Source organism: Pezoporus wallicus, unplaced genomic scaffold (assembly GCF_028554395.1).
Source record: "Pezoporus wallicus isolate ANWC-B61680 ecotype Strahan unplaced genomic scaffold, APGP_CSIRO_Pwel_v1 scaffold_3294, whole genome shotgun sequence".
Taxonomy (NCBI): Eukaryota; Metazoa; Chordata; class Aves; order Psittaciformes; family Psittacidae; genus Pezoporus; species Pezoporus wallicus.
The window spans coordinates 15,087,153-15,102,378 of NW_026635478.1; the positions used below are offsets into that span (position 1 = coordinate 15,087,153).

Below are 15,226 nucleotides of genomic sequence, written 5' to 3' on the forward strand. Positions count from 1 at the left end.
CGAGGTAGGCACTTTGAGTGTGACCACTCCATGCTTGTTTTCCCAGGTCAAGCTGGTGCTGCTTGTCTCTGTTGCCAGAAACCTCCTTTCTATAAAAGGAAGACTGTCTTGAATCATTAACATGAATCATTAGCTCATGATGGACCAGAGCTACTAAAAATGCCCTTAGCAATCAAATTCTTCCATTCCCTTCAGGTTCCTCAAGGATGGCACAATGTCAAATCCAGACTTACCAGACTCTTACTGCATGAGCCACATGTTGCAACAATCCTAGACAATGGTGCGCTATTACAGGGGATGATCAAGAGCAGAGGTAATGTATTTGCTGTGAGTGCTGAGAATTGCACCCAGATAAGGAACATGGTAGCACAGCAGTGTTTGTGCATGGCACGGGTGAGTTGTTAGCATGGTACATGCTGGAGAGGCCTGAAGGATACAGTTACCCCGATTAATATGCGGCGTGAATGTGAGAGGTACCTCCAGAACGGTTGTCCTTGAATGGTAGGCATGCATACAGTCACTGCAGGCAGCTGGAGGCCTGGCCTGGGGTGAAAGCTTGTTCTCTGGCACTGTTAATAAAAACATTGAGAACTTACTCTGTGTTACCATGACATACACATGGATTAAATGCATGTATATCGACCGAGGCACATGTGCAACAGTTTCCTAAAGATCCTTCAAACAAAAAGTGGTGTATTATGTCCCAGTGCTGTCGTTTTTCTGGCCCCATAGCATACATAGGTCATGTCTAGGGAGGTTCAGTTTCTTCTTTTTGTCTCTGAAATGGCTGATTTCCTGCCTTTTTTTTTCTTTTCTTTGTGGGAGATCACCTCTATGGTTATCACTGTTTCTGTGATTGGAACTTGACAGTCTTCAGCAAGTCTTCCAGTATGGCTGAGTAGCTTGTATCTACTACAAACCATTGCAGTAGAATAAAAAAAAAAAAAAAAGTCAATATGCTTTGTCTTAATCTTTCCTCTTTGTCTGTTCAAAGTATATGGTTTGGAAGGCTGCATAAAGAGCTTGGCCTTAGCAGGTAAGAGAGAGAACAGCAAATTATCTCACATCAAACTCTAGAAGGTGAAGGCATTATAGACAGCTTTTTATTTACCAACATGTAAGCCTATTCTTGAAAGAGTTCAATGATTTAAGATGAAAAAGCCAAAATGTTGTGCATCGTTTCTCCATGGCTGGTCCCGAGAGGGCAAAATACTACACTTCTTGACTTACAACCATGATAACTCCATTGACTTCATCTTGAACTAACGTCCATACTATAAGGGAAAAAAACAACCATGTTGTTTGCCTTTAATGAAAAGATTTGATGACCAACATGCAGGTCAGACTCATCCCTGGTTTAGTTCTAAGCTCAATAATGCCCCTGGGATATGAAGGGGATATGAAGCATGTAGTCTGGAGCTGGTTGAAGAGCAGAAATTCTTCTAGGGGAAGAACTCAAAGTTTTGGCATTTAAAGTTACCATAAACCCCCCAAAATTAGATATTTCTCTGTGGAAATTTTTTCTCTGAAAGAATATGAATAAAATAGAAGGTTGGCCTAGTAGTAATGTTTAGTTTCAAATTCAACTTTTAAAATTAGTTCTATTCAGTATGAGATAAATGCAAAAATAATTAAAATTGCAGAACAAAATTATCTCAAATGTCTTGAAATGAACTATTTCAGCAATGTCAGTTATTCCCTCTGTTCCTCCCCTGAACATTGCTTTCCCGTTTCAACCCTGAAGTAATGAAGTTTAGGAGGAAGTGATCTGATAATCCCAAACTGAAGCTGATCTAATAATCATGATCTGAGTTTTCTGTTGAAATGCATTTTAGTGTCAGGTTGGTTTGAGAAGAATATATACATATTCAGAGTGTTGCCAGCTCAGGTTCCAAATGAAAATGTGTGGGGTGAAGGTCACAGTTTATGAAAAAGTTGATAGAAATTGCAGGTTTGTGGTTTTTAGTAGAAGTGCACCAACAGAAGTGGCTGAGAATTCAGAAATGTTTATCGGAAGCTACAAGGAGAGAATTTACATTAAAAAAAAAAAAAGTCTCATTTCCTTCCGGTTTACAGACATCTAAACATTTCTTTTGACCTAATGTGGTATGAAGGGTGGGGTGAGGCCAGAAGGGGTGTGATATGGGGTACTACTTCTCCAATGAGTCCATTTTGATTGCAGATCTGAAAGCATCTTTTCAAAATGGCAAGTGAGGTGGTTTATGCAGAGGTATTGCCCAAGGAAAGAGTGCGTTTTACTTCACAAACTTCAGATACAGGTAAAAAACGGGCATCTTAATATTACTTACTTTTTCCGTTGCTTGGTGACGCATTCTGTAAACTTTAATTTGTTCTTAAATCAAAGCATGAAGTTAAGTCATGCTGAAAGCATTTTCATAACTATTAATCTCCATCTCTGTTTATTATAAATCTATTCGCTTGGAAAATTCATGTTTATTAATAGAAGTAATATTGAATTCTAGCAAAAGTAAGGAATGACCTTTAAAATCCCATTCTGGATTTCAGTAGTATGGCTGAAATGTGCTGTTTCTGAAACACACTGATGATCAGACATTGGAGATATTAATACAGAGTATTGGAAACACTGGCAGTTACAGTACACTGATAGCACTGAATGTGCTCCTCTCTCCTGCAATACATTTGCATTTTATATTTAATTTGATTCATTTTGTAAACACCAGAAATATTTTAAATTGTAGAATGATAGTTCTTTCTCTTCTCTTTTCTCTTTTCTCTTTTCTCTTTTCTCTTTTCTTTTCTTTTTTTTCTTTTCTTTTTTCTTCTTTCTCCTTTTCTCCCTTTCTCCTTTCATTCTCCCTTTCTTTCTCCCTTTCTTTTTCCCTTTCTCCCTCTCTCTCTTTCTCTCTTTCTTTTTCTCTTTCTCTCTCTTTCTTCTTTTTCTTTCTTCTTTTCTTCCTTTTTCTTCCTTTCTTTCTTCCTTTCTTTCTTTGTTTTTTCTTCTCTCTCTGCCTCTCTCTGCCTCTTCTAGAAGTTCTGTGTTGAGAAACCTACACATCAGAATCAATAGAGGTTTATATAATTTTGAAAATTGCTGCTTCTACAATTTGTGTGTGACATACTGATGTCTTCAACTATAAAACTGCATGACTTCAAAAATTTATTTTCAAGAAATAAAGCACAGAATATAACAATTAATGGATATGATTAGGAATACTTCATGTTTTTAAAACAAAGTACTAAGTTTTATTTTTAAAATCCTGATAAATAAATAGATCTTTGCTAGTTATAAGACAATTACGTATAGGAAATTTATTTAAAATTATAATGTTCAGAGGTCACAGTATGAAAGAAAAATGTGTCCTGAATATGTTAGCAAAGCAAAATTTATACTATAAGTTTTGTAGATTCCTCCTTGGGACATGGTACTAAAAGTACAGGTACGACCTCCTTGTCTTTCATGTGTTAACTCAGTTTGCCCCTTAGATTGTGTGATCAGTTCACGGTAAAAAAGCGGTACTGCCAGGACAATCTCCATTATCCCAGTGTAGAACTACGCCATAAGTACTTACAGAAAAGCACACACATGCCTAGTAGAACCAGACATTTGTACAAAATATTTCAAAATTTGAGAGCATAAAAGTCTGTTCCATATTTTTTATTTTTCTCACCTGAAACTATTCTTTAAATGTACAGTTGTATTTTATAGTCCCAAGTGCTTTCATGCAGCTTCATAATGAACTTCTATGAATTATGCTTAGAAATTGCTGTTGTAAGTGATCCTGAGAGCCCTGTAACCCAGTAACGTACTTGTGAAAGTAACCAGGATGAGAAGCTTGGAAAGAGAGTGCTTAAAAAAAAAAAAAAGAATGATGGCCAATTGTGAGGCTAATTCAGTAACCAAATTCCAGGCAAAATGTGTTTCTTCTGCTTTAGAGTGTGACAACATGGTGTTTACTCCTCCATAAGCTTTTGGGAAAACCTTTTCAATTGCAATGACTATATGCTTGTTACTTCTGTGAATCTTGCATCCCTTGTGGTGTCCTAAGAAATGCTTTTCTTTAGTAGCATCCTAAAGTAATTTCTTCTACAAGCTGATTGTAATATCTTTCATGAAGAAATACTTCGAGATTGAATTTCTAAAACTATCGGTGTGTCCTCATTATAAAGTAAAAAAAACCCTATCTATATTATTATAGAAATATATAAACATACATAGAATATAACATAAAATATATATAATATAAAATACATAGTATATAATATGTACCATATAATATACAATACATAACATATAGTATGTAATCTGTAATCTAGAATATATAATATTAAATGTGTAATATGCATATATAATTTATTATATAAAGTATAAATATATATAACATAAAATGTTTTTGTGTTCTTATATATGTAAATTTCCATTATATGTTTTTACAGTATCTTCGATTTCCACATGTGCTCAATTGCTTTCATAGTTAAGAGCATGAGCTAAGGGAAACTGTCGTCCTCATTGTCTGCCAAACGCTGTTAACTGCTCTGACTCCTTCCCTGCTGCGCAAGCAAGATGCTGCATTCAGCATGGTAGGGATTTGATAATGCTTGGCACTAAAAAAAGTTTAGATTCAGTATCTTTCATAAGCCTAAGGTAGACCTCAGCAGCTTTGACAGTCCTTAGGAGGTTGCTTTTCTTCAGGCAAACGCTTGGTATTTTCTGTGCTACAGTGAGTTCAGAGTTAAGTTGGTTGTCATCCACCTGCCTGAAAAAGCTCAAAGGAAGCAGTTGCTGTCTTACTCCATGCGTATTTTACATTAGATCATTGATACATCAAGACTTGGAAAGGCTAAAGTTGCTCCTGTGAGACAGGAATAGCCTTGGCCAGCAAAGAAAAGGGGTTTCATACTGCCCTGCCTCTGAGCATGTTTTGGAGAGACTTCAGTGTTTGTGCTGTCTTATCTGATTACATAGCTCTCAGTTTGGTCTGCTTCCCCATGCCTACTATGCCTGTCCCCTAGCTAGTCTGCACCCCGCTTCTCCTCTTCCTTTGATCCTCTTCTACTTCTTTGATTGTTATGGATGTGGTGGATAGAGTTTAATCTCCACGTTTCTGGGCTTGACCTACATTTTGCACTGCTGAAGTCTGCATTTGCTCCTGTTCCCCATGGCACTTTAGAGGATAATCTGTTTTTTCTGTTAAGAAAAAAACACATCTTATTTCAGACACTATCAGCAAGCAAATTTGATGTAAGTAGCTCTTGGGAAAACAGCTAAAACATGCAAAGCAGGAAACCTACAAGGCAGTGTTGATATAAAAATATAGCTTTTTCTTCCTTCCTTCCTCTGCCACACCTAGCCAAAAGTGCTGGTCAGTCAGGCATGTCCCATAGCACACTGCTTCCCCTCTCCCCCTTACTCTGACAGTTCATCTGCGGATTTAATATCACAAGATGAAGGATAAACTGTGACATTAGGCAGTTCACCCCCTCATTAAGTCTCTAATCATCTTCCTTTTCCCAAGAGCTTTTCTAATTGTACGATAGTGATGATTTGGGCCAACAGTCCTGCAGACACCCTCTGGGCAGTGAGATGTCTTCTGGGAGTACCTTTAAGTTTATAAATTTGAAAGCACTGCCTATGTGATGCAGCTCTTAATAGAGGTCAGGTACTTAAACATCATCTTTGCCTTCATTGAGCTTTACATCTAACACTGGCCACGGAGCTAAACAGTCAAAAGAGGCCACTCCTTTTACAGTTATAGTGAAACAGATCTCTTCTGTTATGTAGATGGCCAGTGTAAGCATCCATACATAATAACAGGTAAGTATAGACAAAACCTCCTAAGATAAGGAGAGCAATGCTTAGCTCTCGATGTTAAAGCAAAGCAACCTCAGAAATCCACCCACTTTGTCAGGAAAATGGCTTCTGCTGAAAATCCCGTTGCCACTTCCTTTTCCAGCCCAGCTTGCATTTGTGTTGGCAAAACTTCCCAGGTGACTAAGCACTCCTGAGAGCCTCTCAGATGAAAACTCTCCCCTGTTGAAGCTTGGGTGGGCAGGAAATGTATGGGTTTCCAGGCAATCCCACTCCTGTGGGAAACTGCCCCGACAACGTTTTCAATGCTCTCCCTTGGTTGTAAAACTCTTATAACACATGACTGAAAACATTCTTTTAATGGTTGCAACCGTGCTGGTGGTTACCAGGGCATATGGGGGGGTTGTACTGGCTGACCACCAGATACGTAATGGGGAGATCTCCAGCAGCCCCTGGTATGTGCATTGACCTTTGCCCTGTCAAATTTGAAAGCCTAATATGAGATAGTGCTATAGAAGGTGCTAGAGTGCCTGCCACATGCTCCATGCATAGCAAGAGGCAATCCTTTTGCATTTGGAAGGTATGTCTCCCAGTAATAGAAAAGCTAAGGCTTATTTTGCCTGAATGTGCTCCGTCTAAAGGCAGCCATGTCTTAGCCTGGTATGTGAAACGTGGGTTTCCAAGCCCAAGGGAATGGGTGTCTCAACTCAGTGGAGAATGAAGGCTGCTGCAATTTGAGTGGTGGTGCCAACTCTGCATCAAAGATGGAAAGTTTCCTTTGCACATGGCTCTTAGTTATGGAAAGCATATGTCCAGGTGTCCTGGGTTCAGCAGTAGCAGAGGTATGACCTCTGCTACCTGACCCAAGCTATCCAAAGAGGTACTCCATACCTCTTGGCATGTCATGCCCAGGATGTAACTGGGAGTTAGCCGGAAGGGCTGGTAGACTGCAGGGTTGGAGAAGGTATGGGTCGGTGCTTGGTTGGGCTGGGGGGGGGCTAGTTATTGGTTGGCTGGTGATGAGGTGATGTATTCTCTTCCCTTGTTATTTCCTTTATCATTGTTATTATCGGTGGTAGCAATAGTGATCTCTGTTACACCTTAGTTACTAAACTGTTCTTATCTCAGCCTGTGGGAGTTGCATTCTTTTCGATTCTCCTCTCCATCCCCCCGGGAGTAGGGGGAGGGAAAGAGGGGGGGAATGAGTGAACGAGCTGCCTGGCTGGGTTTAAACCACGACAGTTCTTTTTGGTGCCCAACGTGGGGCTCGAGGGGTTGAGATAATGACAGATCTGACCGGATTAATAGTCACTCGTCACAATGCTGATTTATTGGCTCTCAGAGTTGTTCTTGTTGATCTCACAGCTTCAGAATGTTGTAACTTACTTAGAGCCGGTATTTGCTGTGTTAGTGTTTATCAAGTGTGGGGCCTGGGCTAAGGTTCTTGTCTCACTGTGCTTTATGGCAATGACTTGTAATACGGGCGGGCTCCAGCATCAGGGCGGGACGGACGTGGCCGTGGACTTGTACCTGGCCGTCCGGCTGCTCTTCACCGTCCTGGCCCTCGCCCTACTCTCCATCTTCGTGAGGCTGCGGGGAGCCGAGGGGGAGCGGCCCCGGGAGCCGGCGGCTGCCGAAGCGGCCCGGGAGAGCGGCCCCGGGGACCAAGCGGCGGCGGGAGCGGGGCCGGAGGCCGCGAGGGGACGGCTGCCGGTGGAGGAGGTCGGGGCGGTCGAGGAGAGGAAGGAGGCGGCTGCCGAGCAGCGGGAGAAGGCGGCGGAGGAGCCGAGCCCCGCGGAGGAGCCGAGCCCCGCGGAGGAGCCGAGCCCCGAGGCCGAGCCGAGCCCTGAGACGGCCGAGAGCATTTCCCGGAAGCCGCCCGCCGAGCCCCAGGAGGATGCAGGAGACCGCGCAGCATTTCCCAGCAAGGCAGAGGAGAAAGAGCTGGACTCAGGAAAAGAGAAGCTGGTGGTGGGAGAGCCGGCAAGCACAGCAGCTACACCAGCCCCAGTGACAAGTACAGCAGCATCGTTTGAGAGTTCTGAAGGTTTTGAATGGCCTTTGGGTATCCTTGGGACCTGCCTGCTGATTGTGATGGGGATCAGCATGTTGGCACACACACAGGCTGTGTTCTACCCACAACCATTTTGTCTGATCTCAAAAGTTAAACAGAGTCAGGTTTGGGTCTTGTCTGGGGTTAGACGACAATATAGGGGGACCAGGAGATTTTCCCTAAGGCTGGAAAGTCATGAGTGGCAGGGTGTGTGGGACAGTATGGGCAAGTATCTAGTCCACTGGGCCCCTCCAGTGCTTTGGAAGCGTCGGAGATGGAGGGCAGATGTATGGAGTCCCCAGCAACAAGCTGCAGAAAGGGGACAGTGAATTATTTTGAGCCTGGTGGGCCCATGGCATTTCGGGCCATCAGAGCAGAGATGCAACATAGAGATGGACTCATGATCAAGGGGTGGACTTAGGAATGGATGCTACTGCCCAGGTTGTTCACGAGTGTGAACACTGCACACAGTCTCTCCTGCTCTGGAAGACTGTTACAAGAGATGGAGCCTGACATCATGGACCAGATGGATTTAGCAACTTTATAGGGACTGGTCCATGCACTAAGATAAGAGTGATGGTATATTGAAAATGTGGGATCTGAGCATGATGTGAATGGTATGGAATAAGGGGTGGATAATGTCCTGGGTTCAGCAGTAGCAGTTATTTTTCTCCTTCTTGGTAGCTGGTGCAGTGCAGTGTTTTGACTTTCAGCTCGGGAACAGAGCTGATAACAATGATGTTTTGGTTTGGCCAAGGACTTTGTGAGCCTCATGCTCTGCCAGGGAGGAGGGGAAGCCGGGAGGAAGCAGAGACAGGACACCTGACCTAAACTGACCAAAGAGGTATTCCATACCACAGCACGTCATGCCCAGGATGTAACTGGGAGTTAGCCCAGAAGGGCTGGGGGGACTGCAGGGTTGGAGGAGGTATGCGTCAGTGCTTGGTCGGGCTGGGGGGGGCGAGTTATCGGTTGGCTGGTGGTGAGGTGATGTATTCTCTTCCCTTGTTATTTTCTTTATCATTGTTGTTGTTGGTAGTAGCAGTAGTGATTTGTGTTATACCTTAGTTACTAAACTGTTCTTATCTCAGCCTGTGGGAGTTGCATTCTTTTCCATTCTCCTCTCCATCCCTCTGGGAGTAGGGGCGGTGAGTGAGTGAATGAGTTACCTGACTGGGTTTAAACCACGACAATGGGCACTGACAGAGGAGAGGACCTCCTCTGCTGACAAATGAGAATGGTCATGAATTAAGCAAAGCAATAAAGATTCAGATAAGTCTATTGTTAATTCTTCTCGGGACAAGTTTCTGTGTTCTGTGACTCTGTGACTAGCAATGGGAGGCGGGGGGGGGTGTGTGGGGGGAACACAACGACTGGGGGGGGAAGGAAGTTCTGGTGGAAAATCGACTACAAACAAGCCCCCCTCTTTTTGAGGAGAAAGCTGAATTCATGGTGTGTACTGAAAATCTGTGCTCTGTCTGCAGTAGTGCTTACCAATGATTAATTAAAACCTCATTTAAATACATGGAAGAATGAACTTGAGGAACAAAAAATCTGTGGATGAAATGGAAACAGTATGTTTATATTTTGCATAATGTTTTAAATTTGGTGATTTACTGTGAATTTTTAAAAATTCTATTTAATTCATAAGTGATTGAAAAGCAGCTTGTCTCTGCTCTACCCACATGTATAATTTTGTTCCAATGGGAATTGTGCTCCTCTTTATAAAACAAGACACAGTAGAAAACTGGTGTGCTTCATGACCATATGCAAGATCTGAATTCACTTGGAAGAAAAAGTTTATTGAGAAGTAAACAGAAAAAACTAATTTAGCCAAAAAAGTTGCCATTGATTGACTTCTGCTTACAGATTGACTGAACGTATACATGCATGTCTAAGATATGGAATACTAAGAAAGAAACTGAACTAATAATAGTTTAGTGTGTGATAACCTACAGTCACTTAAAGGGGTTTTTAATTTTCTAAAATTTAACAATAACTTTTGTTATTTATTTGGAAAACTGCACAGCAGGACACTTATTTGCATGAACTTTTCCATGTTTTCCACTTATTTGCATTAACTTCTTTTTGTCACGTTCATTCAATGCCACACAAATATTACCTAGAAAAGAAAAATACAAACCAAAAAACCACAACCTCTCTTGTGTCTGCTTGGTCTTCCCACTGTCTCAGAGAAGGACTGATGCCGTAGGGTACTGGATGCAATGAGAATGGCAAAGGCTGACTTTGGGCAGGTTATCTATTGTAGCACTTTTTGTCTTTACAGGTGATCCAACTGCATACGCGGAGGTGAATGTGAAATGGCACAGACCTGACAGCACACCCAAGACTACACATGCAGGTACTGCAGTACTGCAGGACACTTCACATTTTCTCAGTATGCTTTATGCTTTTTGTATGCCATTATAATTACATCTAGTGGAGGAGTTTGTCAGGGCTAGGTGCCCGAAGAGATGCTGGTGTGATCTAAGCAAATTAAAAGACCTTCAAAACCTTTTCCAGCTGCTGGTTTTCCCAATAAGTGCCTGAAGGCTACTGGTGACAGTGTGTTCAGTGTCAGCAAGTGGAGTCACAGGCCCCCAGGTTTTCATTAGGCTGAACTTTCTGTGCCTCAGCCCCAGCTAAGGCCATGAGGATCCACAGGGTTGGTGTCCCTTTCCTCTGGGACTCAAGTCAAGTGAACCTTGGGCTTATTTCTGTGCTACTCATACAGACAGCATCTGGGAGCAAAGAATGGCCCCAGGGCCTGTTGGTGCAGACAGATTTCCCTCCACAGGCCTCAGTGCAAGCCATGCTGGACCAAACCAGCCCCTGGCCACTTTACCTCCTTTGGGCTCCGTGAGACCTGTCTGTCCATGCATTCTGTTTCAGAAATGCCTGTATTTAAAAGGCTGTGTTGTACCTCACCAAAGTGTGTGGGTTTTTTAAAAGCACAGCACAGACAACGTTGCAATATGCTGCTGGGAGCATAATAAGGGGTCTCATGTAGATCATGGGAACGTCCACTGGGGCTGTTGCTGGACATCAGTTCTGGGTGTAAAAGAGGGAGTAACATCTAGGAGTAAAAACTGTGGGAAAGGAACGGTTCTTGGTAATATGACTTGCTTTCTTCTAAGAAGGGACCAGATAGCTCACCCTAGAAGGATCCCAGAAGAAAAGGAACATGCATCATGCAGGCAGTGTAGTCCACTGGAGGTCCAGTACCTGGTAGCAGGAAAAACTGCCATTACATACCTCTAGTGAGTTAGACCCACATAAAACATAGCAACTCTCCACCCGGCCAGCAGCACACTTTTCCAGGTATGGGACAGTATCACTTGCTGTCTTTGCTGCAGGTCATTTTGATCCATTTTTCCCTGCTTCCCATTCTTGAGGGATGCTCAGAACATGTGGTTAAAATGCATTTTGCAGTAAAGGCACTTACAAACTCTTCTGCTCTTTTTAGCAACAATTTCTGTCTATTGTTTTTCATTTCCAAATACATTAGGGTGAATGAAAGGGTCAGAAATAGTATTTAAAGCACAGAAAATTAGTTACTTTCGGAAAGTGATAGCTAGAAAGCAAAAATTAGGTTTTGAAAAGTTATTTTACAAGATAAATTGCATCTATCTTTTCTTAAGTAAATCTTAAGATGCCTTAAACTGTTTTCTCAAACTGTGTAACCAATCCTGAAAGTAAATCTGATTCTTCAAAGTGAAAGAATATATTGGGTATGAGTTTTAACTCATGAAAAAAAAGAAGAAAAGGAAAGAAAATCTGTGCAATTCATAGGAACAATTAAGATATTTATAGATTAAATGTTAGCAGAAAACACTAGTGAGAACAAATGTTTCCATTTGTGGCTTAATTTGGCCTTACCACAAGGAAAAAGAAACTGAAAGCTTCCGATCGTCTTTCTGATTAAGAGTAGCAGTCAGGCAGATGAGAGAGTGGGCCAAGTGGAGATCTCAGTCCTGCTGTTACAAAGGCAAAACCAGTTTCTTGCTTTCATTTAAATGTCCTCTGGTTTTATGCCAGTGAAACCAGGACTGGACTGCAGCATGAAAAGTGTTGTCTGTAATGCTGTTTTTGATATACCACTATCAGCCCACCTGTTTGTTGGCTGCCTTTTTATATCCCAGTTCTCCCTTCCTTCTTTCCTTTCTTTAATTCTGCCTACACTGCCTATATGTCCAGGTGATCAGAATTTTGTTCAAGGAATTTTACAAGCCATATGATATGTATATGGATAAATGCGATCGGTGAGCCTTGTCCCTTCCCATTCTTCACTGAAATACCTTTAAAATCATAGAAGTCAGGTGTTCGATCTAATTCTAGATTGTTGGTTTTTTTTACCATACGGATCAGCCTAGAAAGTGTTAAGGAATGGGGATCAAAAGAACACAATGGTCCTGGGCAGGATTACAGTTGGAGCAGAAAATGATGGAGGCAGGAATTTGACTAAATAAACATGTACTGCTTTGTTATGCTTAAAAAGGGTAATCATCTGGGGAAAGAGCCTCTAGAATTTCAAATTACCCATAAAACCTTTTGTTAAAGCCTTCGTGTGAACTTCAGTATTTCCTTGGGGGTCTTCAGTTGTGTAACCTCAGAAAAATAGCCCATAGTAGCATGACCCTTGCAAGCTACTCTCCAAGGGAAAGGCAGGGTATATTCCAGAGCGAGAAGCACTGGCTGTGAAGGGCTTGCAGGCAAACTGAATGGCAAAGTGTTCATACAGCAGTGTTGGCAAAGCTGTCCACTGCAACAGAAGGTGAGAGCTCACATTTCTAAGCATCTTCTCAACAAGTATGAAAAAATCAGGACTGGCCCGGAAGAGGGTTCTTCAGACCCTGAAAATGTGATTTTATATATAAACATACATATATACACGTTTATATACATGTAAACCTATATACATATATAAATATATAAAGTGATGGGATTTTTTTTTTTTTTTTTACTTAATATCTAAAATGCTGGGACCCACTGCTTTCCAGTTTTCAGGCATCTGGTTTTTGGTTAAGAAAAGAATTTCCAAAGCAAGATTTAGCTTCTACAGGTACATTTAGCTGAAAAAACTTCAAAAAGTTTTCAGCTGCATTTGCAGCACACTGAGAATATCCTCATGAACTTGCTCTTCAAACAGGTGATAGATCTATAGCATGCAGTGCAACACATTCCTGCTACAATGATTTTGCATACTGCCATAGCTCGGAACAACAGCTGACTTGCTTCTGCCTGTGGTGAGACCCCTCTCCCTTATTCCTTTGGCAGTGACCTGTTTCGAGAATTCACACTGGTGTTACATTGCTGTCGCCCTATACTTCACTGCAGTGATTCTGCTCATCACTGTTATCCTCTTGGCAGTGAAATGTCACAACCTCTGAGACAGATGTTGCCATCCTCCTGATGCACAGAGTAAGCCATTTTTATATTTATGTTTTCATACAATACAGTTGCATCTATGAGAGAAGATGCAAGGAAGCGTCCCAAGCCAAATGCTAAGGTCACCATCACAAATTCAACCAGCCAGCCATTCACAGTGACACTAGATAACATCTAGCTGCTGATGTATGCTGCAATTAATGGAGCAGCTTCAGCAGAACTCTAGGTATTGTTTCTGCTGCTTTTAATTTAATCACTTAATCATAGGTGTCTTGCAACTGTGGAGTGAAATAATGCCTCGGGTCTGCCATGACAAGAAACAAGCACAGGGCTGGGTGCAGCTGGAGGTGATTTCCATAACCACTAGGGTTGACAACCAGGATTGACAGTAACCTGGTGAAGGGAGGGGAGACAAGCCACCTGTGTTGTTCAGTCTGGGATTTGAAGGAAACCAAGAGAACAGTTGTCTGATTTGGATTCGGTATGTTAGTGAACAGCCCTTCAGAGAAAACCTTCCCATCCACACCTAGTGCTTCCTGTAGAGATACAAAGCATGTTTAATTAATCCTCCAGGCCACTCTCTCTGGAAGCCATCACTGACCATGCTGAAGACACCATGCCCCATCCAATGCCAGGACCAGTGCCCCTGTCACTGAGCATCTCAGAAGTCATGTGTCTGCATGATCATGCCTCCATCCCAAGGCATGGCATATCTTACCATGGTCCACATGGCAAATGAGTGCCCTCTCTTCACTGGCAGGACACTCACAGCAGATTGAACTTCAGTGAGATACTCTACGTCTGTTTGCTCTTGTCTCTCTTACTTACAGATAACTCGGCAGAGGAAGGCTCTGTTTCCTCAACAAAACAAGACATAATGCTTGTTTATTTTTACATTATTTTTTCTGAAGAGACCTTTATGAAAGAAGACATGACATCAGTCAGATCACTCTTCAGTTCCGTCTTTCAGGGTCTCCATTAAACCTCTAATCTCTCCATATATGGACAAAACATATATTATTATTTGGAATTTGCTTAATCCTGTAACATGAGCAACCATCCAATTATAATGGTGCATGCACCAAGGAATGAGCTCAAGCTGCTGCTTTGAAAGCTGAATTTGGATCTTGTCTAGACAACACAACTGACCCTGCGGACCAGTTTGAGACATCACTTTTATTTCACACCTGACTTGATTTTGCAGCAATCTGCAATATAAATAAGCTTTTAGATTAGGTATGTGCAAGTGCAAAAACTCATAGATAAAACAGGGAATGTGAAAGATTGCACTGAACTTTTTTACAAAGCCTAGGTTTGGATGTGATTTTTCTTCTCCCAACAGCTTTTAGTGGGATTTGCATGAAAGGGGTGTTGAAAGTGCAAGAAACTGTATTCGTTTAGTAGAGAAGTCTCATTCTCATCCCCCCACCGGCTTGAACAAAATTATTTTGTTCTACTTGTTCAGAAGAGCTTCTCACAGAAATACAATATGTTGTTTCTGTCTTCGGGCAGTAATTCATTCTGCATTTGTTTTGTTTTGTTTTGTTTTTTTCCAAATCCTGTATCTTCAGTTAGATCAGTCCTGCACTGGAACTGAGCCACCTTAGGGTTGAGATGCATTTGTCTGTAATTACTATTTTTTATTATTTTTTATATGCACCAGAAATCAATAAAGAGATTTAGTAAAGCACTTAATATGTTGGTGGTTGTTCTTATGTTAGACTAGAAGAAATATAACATTCAGTATTTGTATGGCTGTAACACCTTTGAGCTGTTGTCATAATGCAGGATGCTGTCCTGGTAAATACTAAAGACAGAATCCCTGCCCCATGGAGCAGAGCACCATATGAGTAGTAGAAGTACATGGTTGTTTTTCTTCAGATCATCCTTTTGTTTGCCAGATGCTCCGGGATAAATCCAGGTCTTCAAATACCATGGAAAAAGTAGTGTTTAAAAAACAAAGATAAGAAAAGAAGAGGTAGTTGGTAACATTTTTA

At 41.7% G+C, this 15,226-nt stretch overlaps 1 long non-coding RNA gene across 2 annotated transcripts; it reads left to right on the plus strand.

Annotated features, from left to right (window-relative positions):
* Positions 1–2,105: 2,105 nt before the first annotated feature.
* Positions 2,106–14,855, plus strand: LOC130609977 (uncharacterized). 2 transcript variants are annotated; one of them, XR_008974931.1, is made up of 4 exons: positions 2,106–2,279; positions 10,129–10,239; positions 13,119–13,262; positions 14,060–14,855. It is a non-coding gene; the product is annotated as an uncharacterized LOC130609977 (long non-coding RNA). The 2 variants fall into 2 exon arrangements; XR_008974929.1 differs by having other exon boundaries at positions 2,110–2,279; positions 10,129–10,203; positions 14,060–14,853.
* The last annotated feature ends 371 nt before the right edge of the window (positions 14,856–15,226 follow it).